A 14,546-nucleotide genomic window follows, 5' to 3' on the forward strand; every position below is an offset into this window, starting at 1 on the left:
AACCCCTGATCAGCGAAGATTAACTGTGATGACCGTCATCACTTTCGCGAACACCCGAGGGGCACTGGTAAGGCCAAAAGAAAGCACGGTAAACTGAAAATGCTTGTGGCCTACCGTGAACCGTAGGTGTGGGCTGGCAGGATGGGGATGTGGAAATAGGCGTCTTGCAAGTCCAAGTCTACGATCCAGTCTCCAGGATCGAGGGCAGACAGGACCTGAGCCAACGTGAGCATTTTGAACTTCTCCTTCTGGAGGAAGCGGTTGAGGGCCCTGAGGTCTAAGATAGGACGCAGGCCTTTGTCCTTCTTGGGTACCAGAAAGTAGTGGAAGTAACAACCATGACCTACTTGTGGCGATAGCTCCCTTGGCCAAGAGAGCTGCAACTTCCTGGCCGAGAAGGGCAAAGTGATTCTCGGAGATGCAATGGAGTGCTGGTGGCATGGAGGGAGGGGTAGCCTCGAAGGGGAGGGAGTAGCCCCTTCGGACTATCTGCAAAACCCACCGGTCGAACATGATGTTTTGCCAATGGAGGAGGTGATGGCGAATCCTGCCGCCCACTGGCCTCTGGTGGCCCTGAAAAAACAAATTACATACCTGTACACTGTGGTTCTCCAATATTGATATCTTTCATAGATTCACATGCTTGTATCTTCCCCGTCATCATGGAGGGAGTCTCACGGTATTAGAAATATAGCAGTAAAAAATAAAAAATACATGTAAACCAATACACTGGTAATTATACTTTGTTACCCCATCACCATCTTTATATGTTCCAAATGTCAGCCAATGAGACGCCAGCCCTGAGATCACAATCCCCTGCAGAGCCACCATACCTCAGATTTTCAGCACAAGTGTGAGCCAAGGATACTTATCGTGAGGTACAAGTGGTCCACCTTAAAACGGGGCGGTGGGCAGGCCGCATGTGAATCTATGAAAGATATCAATACTGGAGAACCACAGTGTACAGGTAAGTAACTAGTTTTTTCTCCAGCATTGAATTATTCGTAGGTTCACAGGCTTGTCTCAGTATAGAAAGCAGTACCTCACACATTAAAAGCGTTTTAAGGGTAAGATCCCTTTTTCCTTATGGCCAAATTAGTCAAATTTCATAAGCTACTAGATTAATAGCATGCATAGCGGATTGTGTGTCTCAGAATGTTAAAAACAACAAAGAATATATATAAATAAATAAATATAGGCTCCAAGTCCCACCTTATTGCTGAACTCTTCAGGCGGGTGCTGTAGTTCGCGAGGTGGGGATCGCGATTAAATGTTCCAGCTCAGTCACAATGATGTGAAGCACTCACGGGGCAACAGGTAGGTTGTTAGGCATTTCTTTATTGAAAGACGCGTTTCGGCGGGATGCCTCATCAGTTTCACGAAATGCTCAATATTCCCGGTCTAATCGTTGGTATAAATATACTGTCCTGTTCTCATTGGATATTGACGGGCCAATGGCAAAGCTGCTCTCACTGTCTTCAGCCAATGCAGCGATCTTTCTGTGCATTGCCCTCTTGGCCCCTGGAATTGAACACCATGTCCCCCTCGCCAGCTGGTGCATCTGCGATATAGCCGCAGGCGTCGGTCGAATGGCTCGGCGTCATCAAGCTTGTATAGCTTACGACCTAAATGGTCGACGGTGCACGCATTGCAGCAGCGGAAATGCTCAATATTCCCGGGAATATTGAGCATTTCGTGAAACTGATGAGGCATCCAGCCGAAACGCGTCTTTCAATAAAGAAATGCCTAACAACCTACCTGTTGCCCCGTGAGTGCTTCACATCATTGTGACTGAGCTGGAACATTTAATCGTGATCCCCACCTCGCGAACTACAGCACCCGCCTGAAGAGTTCAGCAATAAGGTGGGACTCGGAGCCTGGATTTATTCTTGCTTGAACCGCTGCTGCAATGCGTGCACCGTCGACCATTTAGGTCGTAAGCTATACAAGCTTGATGACGCCGAGCCATTCGACCGACGCCTGCGGCTATATCGCAGATGCACCAGCTGGCGAGGGGGACATGGTGTTCAATTCCAGGGGCCAAGAGGGCAATGCACAGAAAGATCGCTGCATTGGCTGAAGACAGTGAGAGCAGCTTTGCCATTGGCCCGTCAATATCCAATGAGAATCAAGGACAGTATATTTATACCAACGATTAGACCGGGAATATTGAGCATTTCGTGAAACTGATGAGGCATCCCGCCGAAACGCGTCTTTCAATAAAGAAATGCCTAACAACCTACCTGTTGCCCCGTGAGTGCTTCACATCATTGTGACTGAGCTGGAACATTTAATCGCGATCCCCACCTCGCGAACTACAGCACCCGCCTGAAGAGTTCAGCAATAAGGTGGGACTTGGAGCCTGGATTTATTCTTGCTTGAACCGCTGCTGCAATGCGTGCACCGTCGACCATTTAGGTCGTAAGCTATACAAGCTTGATGACGCCGAGCCATTCGACCGACGCCTGCGGCTATATCGCAGATGCACCAGCTGGCGAGGGGGACATGGTGTTCAATTCCAGGGGCCAAGAGGGCAATGCACAGAAAGATCGCTGCATTGGCTGAAGACAGTGAGAGCAGCTTTGCCATTGGCCCGTCAATATCCAATGAGAATCAAGGACAGTATATTTATACCAACGATTAGACCGGGAATATTGAGCATTTCGTGAAACTGATGAGGCATCCCGCCGAAACGCGTCTTTCAATAAAGAAATGCCTAACAACCTACCTGTTGCCCCGTGAGTGCTTCACATCATTGTGACTGAGCTGGAACATTTAATCGCGATCCCCACCTCGCGAACTACAGCACCCGCCTGAAGAGTTCAGCAATAAGGTGGGACTTGGAGCCTGGATTTATTCTTGCTTGAACCGCTGCTGCAATGCGTGCACCGTCGACCATTTAGGTCGTAAGCTATACAAGCTTGATGACGCCGAGCCATTCGACCGACACCTGCGGCTATATCGCAGATGCACCAGCTGGCGAGGGGGACATGGTGTTCAATTCCAGGGGTCAAGAGGGCAATGCACAGAAAGATCGCTGCATTGGCTGAAGACAGTGAGAGCAGCTTTGCCATTGGCCCGTCAATATCCAATGAGAATCAAGGACAGTATATTTATACCAACGATTAGACCGGGAATATTGAGCATTTCGTGAAACTGATGAGGCATCCCGCCGAAACGCGTCTTTCAATAAAGAAATGCCTAACAACCTACCTGTTGCCCCGTGAGTGCTTCACATCATTGTGACTGAGCTGGAACATTTAATCGCGATCCCCACCTCGCGAACTACAGCACCCGCCTGAAGAGTTCAGCAATAAGGTGGGACTTGCAGCCTGGATTTATTCTTGCTTGAACCGCTGCTGCAATGCGTGCACCGTCGACCATTTAGGTCGTAAGCTATACAAGCTTGATGACGCCGAGCCATTCGACCGACGCCTGCGGCTATATCGCAGATGCACCAGCTGGCGAGGGGGACATGGTGTTCAATTCCAGGGGCCAAGAGGGCAATGCACAGAAAGATCGCTGCATTGGCTGAAGACAGTGAGAGCAGCTTTGCCATTGGCCCGTCAATATCCAATGAGAATCAAGGACAGTATATTTATACCAACGATTAGACCGGGAATATTGAGCATTTCGTGAAACTGATGAGGCATCCCGCCGAAACGCGTCTTTCAATAAAGAAATGCCTAACAACCTACCTGTTGCCCCGTGAGTGCTTCACATCATTGTGACTGAGCTGAAAATAAATAAATATATATATATATATATTATCTACTGGCGGTCGCCAGTAGATAGTTATAGTTAGGATCGTGTTTCCATAGGAAATCTGAAAATTCTATTTTGAATAACTTTGGCGCCGGTTGACGAATCCTCGTGAAATTTTCAAAACTAATGGGGCGCTCCGCTCAGCTCCTACCCTGAAAGTCTCGGGGTGATTCGTCAAGTGGGGGCCGAGAAAAAAGGGGGGTCCCAAAACACGTTTTCCCCATGCATTTTCCCATAGGACCTTTAGTGGAAGGTACAGCCCGAACGGCTGAACAGAATTACTTGAAATTTGGCAAAGGGGTAGTCCTCAGGTCAGGGAAGTGCCTTTTGCATATCTGGAGTCAATCTGTTCAGTATTTCCTGAGAAAATTGCATTTAAAAGCATATAAATATCTATAAGCGCGCACCGTGCCCAGAGCGCGCGCACGGTGAAAACCCTTAAAAAAATATATATATTAATAAATACATAACTTAGCATTTAAAAAACCGTACAAATTCACCTAAAAAACCATAGGTTTCACACACGTTATAGTTAGCTATTAGCATTTAAAAAACCTTGCAAATTCACTTAAAAAACCATAGGTTTCACACAGGTTATAGTTAGGTGGACATTTCACTCGTAAAAAACCAATGAAATTCCCCCGTTATAGTTAGTTCAGATAACTATAACTCGCGCGACCGCCACTCTATCACAAGGATGATGTCATCAGTGATGTCATGAGTGATGCCACTGACCATGTCATGAGTGATGTAATATGTGACGTCATGAGCAGTGGATTGCGGGCGCGCGAGTTATAGTTATCTGAACTAACTATAATGGGGGAATTTCATTGGTTTTTTATGAGTGAAATGTCCACCTAACTATAACCTGTGTGAAACCTATGGTTTTTTAAGTGAATATATATATATATAGTATTATGCAAAAAACAATCATATCATGCATTACTTCATATACAAGCGTATCCTTTTGAAGGGAAAGTACCTTAAAGGAAAAGCCGACGGAGCACAGCCTGTCCCACTGCTGAATCTCCTTTCCATGCTGTGTCCAGACAGTAGTGCCTGACAAATGTATGGACAATTGACCACGTTCCCCTCTACAAATGTCCGGGAGTGATACTCTCACGAACAATGCGGCAGAAGTGTCCATCTTCCTTGTCGAATGGGCCTTAACCTTCAAAGTCAGAGGCCTTCCTGCCTTCTCGTGACAGAATGCAATTGCTGAAGATATCCATCTGGAAATACTGTTTCCGGATGAGGCAAACCCCTTCCTGGGGGTGGCGAAAGTGATTGGCAGTTGGCTTGATTTTCTAAAAGTCTTTGCCCTCTCAATATAAAATCTTAAGCATCTTCTCACATCCAACGTGTGAAGAGATCTTTCCGCTATAGATGTTGGATCTTTGAAGTATGTAGGTAGGACAATAGGTTCGTTTAGGTGGAATGACGTCGGAACTTTCGGAATTAATTTTGGATTCATTTTCAGCACTACCTTGTTCTTTCTTGAACTGCATAAAGGGTTCAGAAAATGAAAAGGCTTGGATCTCACTGACTCTTCAGGCCGATGTCAGAGCCAGAAGTAGAGCTATTTTTCATGACACGAACTTCAAGTCAGCCTTATGAATGGGTTTGAAAGGAGTCTTCATCATCTGTGCAAGGACTGTGTTAAGCTGCCAAGGCACTGCTGGACATTTTATTGGAGGGAAAACCCTGAAAAGACCCTTCATAAACTCCTTTATTATTCTGTCAGACCAAAGAGAAGGTTGCCCCGGCCTTCTGAGATCGCCACAAGATGCACCTTCAGAGATGAATGGGCTAAACCTGCTTTGGCTAAATACAGTAAATACAGCAGGATTTGATCTGGCATTGAAAACAAAGGGTGTAAAGAGTGATCCAAACACCACTGGCAAAACCCTTTCCACTTTGCCGCATATGATTTATTGGTGGCAAATGCTCTTGAGTGAGTCAGAATATCACCACATTCCTGCAGAATATTCAAGGATTTGAATTCATGGTCATGAGGTTCCAAGTTGATAAATTTACCAAGCTTATTTGAGGATGCAACACTTGTCCCCCTGTTCATGGATATTAGATCTTGTACCGGCAGAAATTGAATACGAGAAGATACAGACATTTGCAGAAGTTCCGTGAGCCAGAACTGTCTCAGCCATGCCGGAGATATGAGGATCAGGTGACATGGTTCCGATTTCATTTTCCTCAACACCTTCGGAATTAGAGGGAATGGAGGAAATGCATAGGTAAACATTCCCGTCCATCGTAGCTGAAGAGCGTTTTCCCCCATGAGCCCTTTAGAGGTAATCTGCTTGCAAACCTTGTGCATTTCTTGTTGTCTCGAGTGGCAAATAGGTCCAACCCTGGAGTTCCCCATAGGTGGAATATCTGGAGAATCCGATGTTGATCTAGCTCCCATTCATGGCATAGGCTTGCAGACTTGCTTAAGGAATCTGCCCACGTGTTTTGGATTTCTGGGACATGCTGAACCTGTAGCGTGATATTGTGCTTTAGAAGCCACTGCCAGATTTTTCGAGTTTAGACTGATAACGTTTTCGACCTTGTTCCTCGTTGCTTTAGAAAATAAAACATATTGGTCGTGTTGTCCGTTCTTACAAGAACTGGGGAATCGTGAATTCTGGGGAGAAAAGCCTGTAGACCTAAAAACACCGCTTTTAGTTCCAACCAATTGATGTGCATCCTCGCTTCCTGAGAGTTCCAGTGACCTTGTATTTCCAGGTCCTGAAGATGCGCTCCCCATCCCTGCAAGGATGCATCCTTTGTCATTATGAAACTGGAAGGTTGAGGTTCGAAATGTAGACCTGCAGAAAGATTCTTGCTTATGCCGCACCATGACAGAGCTTTCTTTATTTGTGGAGTAACAAGGACTAGATCTTCAAAAGATCCTTGAGCCTGAATCCATTGTAGGTCGAGTAGTTCCTGAAGGGGCCTCATGCAGGATGAGAGCATTCCCAGCATGGACTTTGTACATCTTTACTGAAACTGTCTCTCTTCTTTGAATACGAGATCCCAACTTTAACATTTTCTGAATGCGTTCTTCTGAAGGGTACGCCTTTGCCTCTCTTGTGTCCAACACTGCCCCTAAAAACTGTAGAGATTGTGACGGTATCAGAGAGGATTTTTCCACATTTATTCTTAGACCTAGGGTTACGAATAGCCGGCGGCAAGCTCTTAATGAGTGCAATGATACGTCGGACCTTTTATCAGCCAGTCGTCTAGATAAGGATAGACCTGGTGTCCTTGTTGTCTCAAATATGCTGCCACTGGCGCCATGCACTTCGTGAACACTGTTGGTGCTGAGCGGAGACCAAAGGGCAACACCCTGAATTGGTAGTGGCACCCCGCCACCTCAAACCTCCGATACCGTCAATGTTTGACGTGTATTGGAACATGGAAGTATGCATCTAATAGATCTAAAGATGTCATATAGTCTCCTCTGTTCAGCATTAGAAGAATCTCTTGCAGCGATAACATTCTGAAAAGTTGTTTTCTGATATACTTGTTCAAAGCTCTTGGATCCATCGCCTGCCTCCATTTGGTACTTTGTTTTTTCTTTATTACGAAAAATTGTGAGTAGAATCCTTTCCCTCGATGATTTTGAGGAACCTCCTCTATTGCCCCTTTTATAAGGAGATTCAAAATTTCTTTCTTTAGTAAGGATAGGAGTTGATGTTTCCTGGGAATGGGAGGACAGGCTGGTGGTTTTTGAATGAACTCTAGGGATTGACCCTGATATATAATGTCCAACACCCATTTGTCCGATGTTATTGACAGCCACTGTTGGTAATACTGAAAGAGGTAGTGGTTCTGATGAGGTTTGCTTCTTGACGAGGTGGGTGGCGCACTGAGAATGTTACTGTCGCCTACCACTGTCCTGCGACTTACCCCTAGCCCACGTCTTTCTTCTGTTTGCCTGTTGATGGTAAGGCACATTAGTCGATCGAAACTGTTGTTGATTAGGTTATTGGCGATACTACTGTTGCCGGCAGGGCTGGTACCTATATGATTGTAAAGACAGCCTTTGTTGGTATTGGCCTCTTGCTCCTCTACCACCAAAGGACTGAAACCTGTCGTTGTAGAATCCCTAAAGCACGTGCTGTGTCTGTATTGGTCTTAATTCCCTGAAGAGCATCATCCACATGCTTTCCAAATAGATTTTCACCATTGAATGGCATATCAATTTTTGCTTGAATTCCCGGCCGGAAAGAGGTAGCTTTGAGTCAGCCTTGTCTGAGAAGAGCGATAGCTCCTGCCATCTGCCTAAACACCACTGATGAAATGTCCATGGCTATATCAATCATTTCAGAGGCTGCCCTAGCCCCATCTTGAAGAATTTGCATTGCCTCTTCATTCTTATCATCAGGAAGGAAAGATAGCAAAGGCGCTATGTCCGACCACATTTGTCTGTCATACCGGCTTACTATGGCTAAAGCATTTGATGCCTTGATGGACGCGGCTGTCATAACCGCAAATCTTTTACCTGTACCATCTAGTTTTCTACCCTCCTTGTCTGGTGGAGTGGAACATGTAGCGGCCGGGTTTCTAGAGCGCCTCTGCGCTGCTTGCATGACCACTGATTCAGGTCTAGGATGACCAATTAGACATGCCAGAGACGATTCTGGAGCCTTATATTTTTTCTCCATTCTCAGATTTGATGCCAAAATAGCAGCTGGGTTTCTCATAATTTTTAGACCTTCCTCCCATATGTAGCTCACCAATGGGATGGTCCGAAATGACTTTCCAGCCGAATCTTTGAAATCATATAAGAAACAGTCTGCCTCTTCACAGGAAGAGGTAGATCAAACCTTTTTTGAGGCTCGCTCCAGTAACTCGAGGAACCCGCCAAAATCTTCCGGCAGAGAATTCGCTGGGGACGGTGAAGGTGAAGGAGAAGGAGATGATTGAGTAATGTACTGATCTCATTCGTCACCCACAGGCTCTTCATCCTGTGTAAGCTCTCCCTCTTCTGGTTGCTCTTCCACATCACTCTCTATAGAGTCATCCCTGATGGCTATTACTGTTGGAGGAAGTGTCTTCTGTGAGGCCTGCGGTGGCGCTGCCTTCACAGCAGAGGGTGCACTCTGCGTCTTACTTGTGTGGTGAAGATTGCTATCTATATACGTACAATGCTAAGTTAGCACAACCGCGTTAGATGTTAGAAAGCCATCTTGCCGCTTTTGCTGCTTTTGCACACGACACTGTAGTCACATGTTATTAATTGAGAAATGCTTGCTCGACTTTGCTTCACATGAGAACGGTCTGTTGTTCACATCGCTAACAGTGAGCAGCGACCTTGGTCTGAACATTGTGTAAAGAAACAGTCTGGGTCGCTAGACGGTGCATGTTGTTGGGTTCAGGTTGATCGGCCCACTATTTAGCCAAAACACGCACGCAGCTGCAAATACCTGAAAGTCGAGTGCTTTTAATATTGCAGGCTACATGTTTTAGACACATTCGGAAGAAGAGCTTTCCCAGGAGCAGAGTCTAAGCTGATCCTGTGATGTGATGTGATGTGATTCCACTAAGCTGATCTTTACGGTATGGGGTTCCCCATTCAAGCCTAGAGACCTTTTATTAGTCTAATAATAATAATAATATTAGTTTACTAGCGAAAGGAAGGTGGCTGATATCCACTGTCATTTTATTATGATTACTCCTTTCATTTTCTATGGTATTGTAACTATGCTGATGGTTTTGTTCTTAATCATTTGTCTGCTTATGTTAGCCAAAGTACTGCATCTTAGGACACGAGGTTTATAAAATAAACTCTTTAACCTTTACTGTGTCTCTGTTTATTCTGTTGTGGACTTATATGAGAATAATTACGAACAGGTATTTCTGATTCCCACCATTCCTGAGAATACCCGAAGTCGCTTGTTCTGGGTTGTCTATACATTGGGACCGCCGAGATAAAACTCGGATAACGAATGGGACACTGATGCTGGTCGGATAAGGGGTTCTGGGTTCTGAGGTGAGTTTTTGGTACACCACAATTCACTGAGGTCCTGGTTTCCTGTGCGTAGTTCTGTGCATAAGCAGAATCCCTGCAACACTTGGGGTGTTAGGTAAAGGAGCATTTGCTTCCGGTAAGTGTTTATAATAGTCCTTGATCATGAGCCTCAGATCGGTAACCAACGAGATTCGCACTGAAACCGTATCTTCTCTGGGCAGTGGAGGATTATCCTCCTCTTCCGCATACTCAGAGGTGTCCTGAAAGGATTTGTACCTCTGTGATCTTGATGGAGGACGATCTTTAAAAGAGAAATCCTCTTGCAAATATTCAGTTTTGTCTTGATAGTCATCCTCATCTGTGTCTTGGCATTTCACCTTGAGCTGAGAGGGACTATATGCAGGTCCAACAGAGCCCTCCTCCTCCGATTCCCGCATTTCCAACAGATGAGAGGGTGGTAGCGGCGAGATTGTTCTCCAAGATGCCAATTCTGAAATAATTTTTCCTGAATCAGGTATTACTGAGGACCTTTTTCTCTCTGTCGACATGGTCATCGATGAGCTTTGTATTTTGGAGACATGAATACCATCGTCAACGAGGCCATTGTCGTGATCGTCGACGGAGCTGCCTTCAACGATGCCGTGGTTGTGGCGGCCGACGACGACACCGTCGTCGTCAGAGTTGAAGTTCCTGCCGTCGGCGGCGACGTCGGCGGATTAGCCGTCGTTGACACAGTCAATGAAGATGAATGCGCCGCTCTCATTGACGAGGCTGCCGCTGATGGGTCCATCTTTTTCTCCACAGATTTTTTATGAGGAGTGTGTGGCACTGAGAAAGAAGACTTCTTAGACACGCCTTCAGGAGGCAGTAACTCTGGCACCTTGTCCTTGGTTTTACAGACTTTTGTATTTTAGAGTCAGCTTTAGTAACAGTAGGCTCTAGCTTTCTTTTTGGAGTAGAATGAGCCTCATCAGCCTCTGATCTGGATTACTTCTTCTATAGCCACAGAAGTAATCGCACCTCTCTGTCTTTTTGAGTTTTGGCAGAGAAAGTCCTTCAATGCTTACACTCCTTGGGAACATGTTTGGGATATAAACAATATAAACAATCTTTGTGGGGGGCCTCAGAGAACATTCTAGCCTTCCCACAAGATCTGCAGGGTCTCAGACATCTTCCCGAATGAAGAAAATACCAATACCTCTTTCCAAAGAAATACGGAGTTGAATAGAAAGGTCAAAAGTTCACCACAGAGAGAAAAACTGAGCAGAGCTCAGGTAGACTCCTTCTCACATGACATGCGGTTAGAAATCTGAGGTTTGGAGGCACTGCAGGGAATTGTGTTCTCAGGGCTGGTGTCTCATTGGCTGACATTTGGACCATATAAAGATGGTGATGGAGTAACCAGGTATAATTACCTTTGTATTGGTTTACATAGATTTTTTCTTTTATACTGCTATATTTCTAATACTTTGAGGCTCCCACCATGACGACGGGGAAGATTCAGGCATGTGAATCTATGAAAGATTCAATGCTGAAGAAAGGTCGGACTAGGAGGGTTGGGAGGCTGTTGCAGGGGGGCATGGGTGGACTGGCCTGCCTGCTGGCACCCAGACACACGTTGCTGGGTCCCGCGTCTGCGGCCACTTGGAGGATGGGTAGCTTGCGTGGCCCTATGGCCAGATTGGGTGGAACATGGTGGGGTACCCCTTACGTACCTCCGAAAGGGGCAAAATGTGGATTGCGTGGGGCGAGAGGTTGCCGCGATGCCCAAGGATCTGGCCGTAGCCCTAGAATCCTTGAAGCGCTTGAGCGCTGAGTCCGCCTTGTCACCGAACAGGCGACGGCCATCAAAGGGCATGTCCAAAAGGGTGGACTGGACATCCCCAGAGAAACCAGACGTCCTCAACCAGGAGTAGCACCTCAAGGCTACAGACGTGGAAAACATTCTGCCCAGAGAGTTGGTGGTATCCAGCCCAAACCGAATGGTGAACTTATCTGCGTCTCGACTCTCTGCCACTGGGCAGGTGAGAACGGTCCAGGCCTCCTCCCTAAGCAACACCACTGTGTATGAAGCTCCCTCCTCCATAGCCGGGGGGGAGAGCATGCTGAGGTCTGGGGGGGAAGAGCATGCAGAGGTCTGGGGAGATATCAAAACCACTGGCATCGCCCGGTTCCTCAAGCTGGTCAGCTAAAGGTTCTCCAGACCCCTCCCAGTCCTTCTCACCATCCTCTGGTTGCCACTCAGGGTGATAGGGATGCCAGGGATGAACAGCAGTACAAAAGTACCCTCCAGTGCCTGTATCAACGTCAGCTGATGTCGGTCTGGCTCTGTGTCCAAGTTGGGGGTACAACTGGCGTCGGGGGTGTCGTCACTGGAATTGGCACAGAGGAAGTAACCGTGAGGTCGACAGATGCTGATCCGGATCCAGGCCTGGATCCTCGGGGGCCTTCTGGCGCCAGAGCCAAAGCCGCCAGCATCGAAGGCCCAGTGCCCCCAGCCGAGTCCGCGGGGCCTGAAGGCATGCCGGTGGAGTCAGGCTGCCCAAAGATGCTGTGGTGCACTTCGTAAAAAGCTCGCAGCTGGGCAGGGGACCCTCCGGCTCCGTGAAAGGGAGGGAAGCGTGGAGCTGTCCCAGAAGCGGGCTCCAAAGACAGAGTCGTGGAGAACGACGAAGCTCCGGGTCCCAAGTCACGTCAGCCGATGGACGGAGAGAAGGCGAAGGGCGGCGAAGCTTCTTCGCCTTCTCTTGTGCTTTGACTTACCCGAGGAGTACAAAGACTTCGATGACGAGTAGTGGTGGCTCTGCGACCAGTCCCGTGACCTTCATATCGACTGGGACCTCGACCGATGCAGAGCAGAGTGCCGTGCCGCCAAAAGCTTTCGGGGCGGCTCCCGCAAAGACTTCGGATTCATGGCTCGGCAATCGGAGCACGACTTCGAGTCATGGTTGCGCTCCAGGCACCATAGGTACACGAGGTGCAGATCCGTAACGGACATCTACTTGTGACAAGAGTCACAAGGCCTGAAGCCGGTCCGATGAAGGGACATCCCTCGTGCTACCAGGAGTCGAAGACTCAAAAAAAGACATTGACAAAAGTCGAAAAAAGTTTCGTCAAAAAATGACTAAGGCGCAAGCTCTCTCTGGATCTGTGCTGGCTGGCGCGTCAGAAGAAAGAACTGACGTCAGCACGCAGGGGCGGCGTCTAAGACACAGCAACATCATCCCAATGACCATGATGCCGATGGCGGACACGGAGTCGAAAGACGCCACCTATCGATGTGCAGGGATACTGCTACAGAAAAATTTCTCCGGATCCAGTCTGACGCCTGGAGGTAGTTCTAAGGTAAGGAATCTAGAACTAATGGTCTCTTTCAGATAATGCCCTCAGGGCAGGATGGGGTTGGAAGCCAATGGGCTACCAGGTTTCCTCCCACCCAGTGACCACTTCTTGCAGAGTGTGGCATCTGGCTATCCCAGACTGCACCATTCTGTCCACTCCCAAGAAGGCAAGACCCTCCCCCTCTCCTTGGGTACAGACCTCCTTAACCGACCCCCAGGGTATGGCTACCTCCGAGCTACATGCCCCTCAGGAAAACAGTTTTGCAACTGGTTTCCCCTCTGCATCCTTTGCCAGCTCATCTACCTCATCAATGGGGCTGCCTTCCCTCTCGGTGCTACAAATCTGCCCTTTAGAGGCTACTTCACCTTTGAAGCCAGCCTTTTGGGGCTGCAATCCCTCATTGTTCTCCATCCTGAGAGTCATTATCACGTCTGTCCAGGAGGGCAGAAAGCTGCCTCACAGAGCAGGTTCCAAGTGTGCTGTGGAAAGCATAGGAGTTTTAAAGGCAACAAAGTGTCAGCTTTGCTAAAGCTGCACACTGCACAAGTTACATTAATTTGGATTTAAGATACAAGTCAGGCTTAATGCAATGAGTTGTTTGATACCTTGGAGTGCCCACATTGGCTGCACCATTCCAGAGTTAGCATAGCTGAAGGAGTTCAGCGTGTAACCCTTTACTCGCCAATAGGTCGACCAAGTCTTTCCATAGTAAAAAATTATTGTTTCATGTGTTTTAATATCAGGAAATGTAAAGTACAGGTCCTGCCTGTGTTATGTTACACCCTGCCTTTACGGCTCGATAGACCTGCCAGAGGGGTGACTAACACACATGTCTAGGAGGAAGTGGACGCCAAAATCTTTTCTAAAATTCTGTCCTCTCGACTTGCTCCACCTATACAGCTAATAGTGTCGGATCAACAGCACGGCTTCGTTCCCGGGTGGGACACTACAATGCATATTAATACTGCCATAGCAGTGTTTGACGCTGCCCAATGTTTGGGTGGCAAAGCAGCAATGCTAATGTTGGATGCCGGGAAGGCTTTCGACCGAGTTTCTTGGAGGGCACTTTGGGCTATAATGTTGGAAGTGGGAATCGGTCGTAAGTTTGTCTCGGCCATCCAGAAAACGTATACGAACTCGCAGGCCATTATTAGGCTTAATGGATTGACATCGGATCTATTTTCTATCCAGAGGGGCACCCGGCAGGGGTGTCCCCTGTCACCTTTGCTTTTCGCAATATACATTGAACCTTTTATTCGTCATCTGTTACGGAATCAGCATATTAGCCCGGTTACTTATAATCAAGTACACATTAAAGTAACCGCCTATGCGGACGACATAGCTGTCTTTACAACAGAACCAGCTCAAGCGATGAGGGAGATTGTTTTGGAAGCACAGCAATTTGGACTAATCTCAGGGTATAAACTCAATACTAATAAAACTCAAACTATAACTAATATCG

Source organism: Triturus cristatus, chromosome 7, assembly GCF_964204655.1.
Source record: "Triturus cristatus chromosome 7, aTriCri1.1, whole genome shotgun sequence".
NCBI classification, from domain to species: Eukaryota; Metazoa; Chordata; class Amphibia; order Caudata; family Salamandridae; genus Triturus; species Triturus cristatus.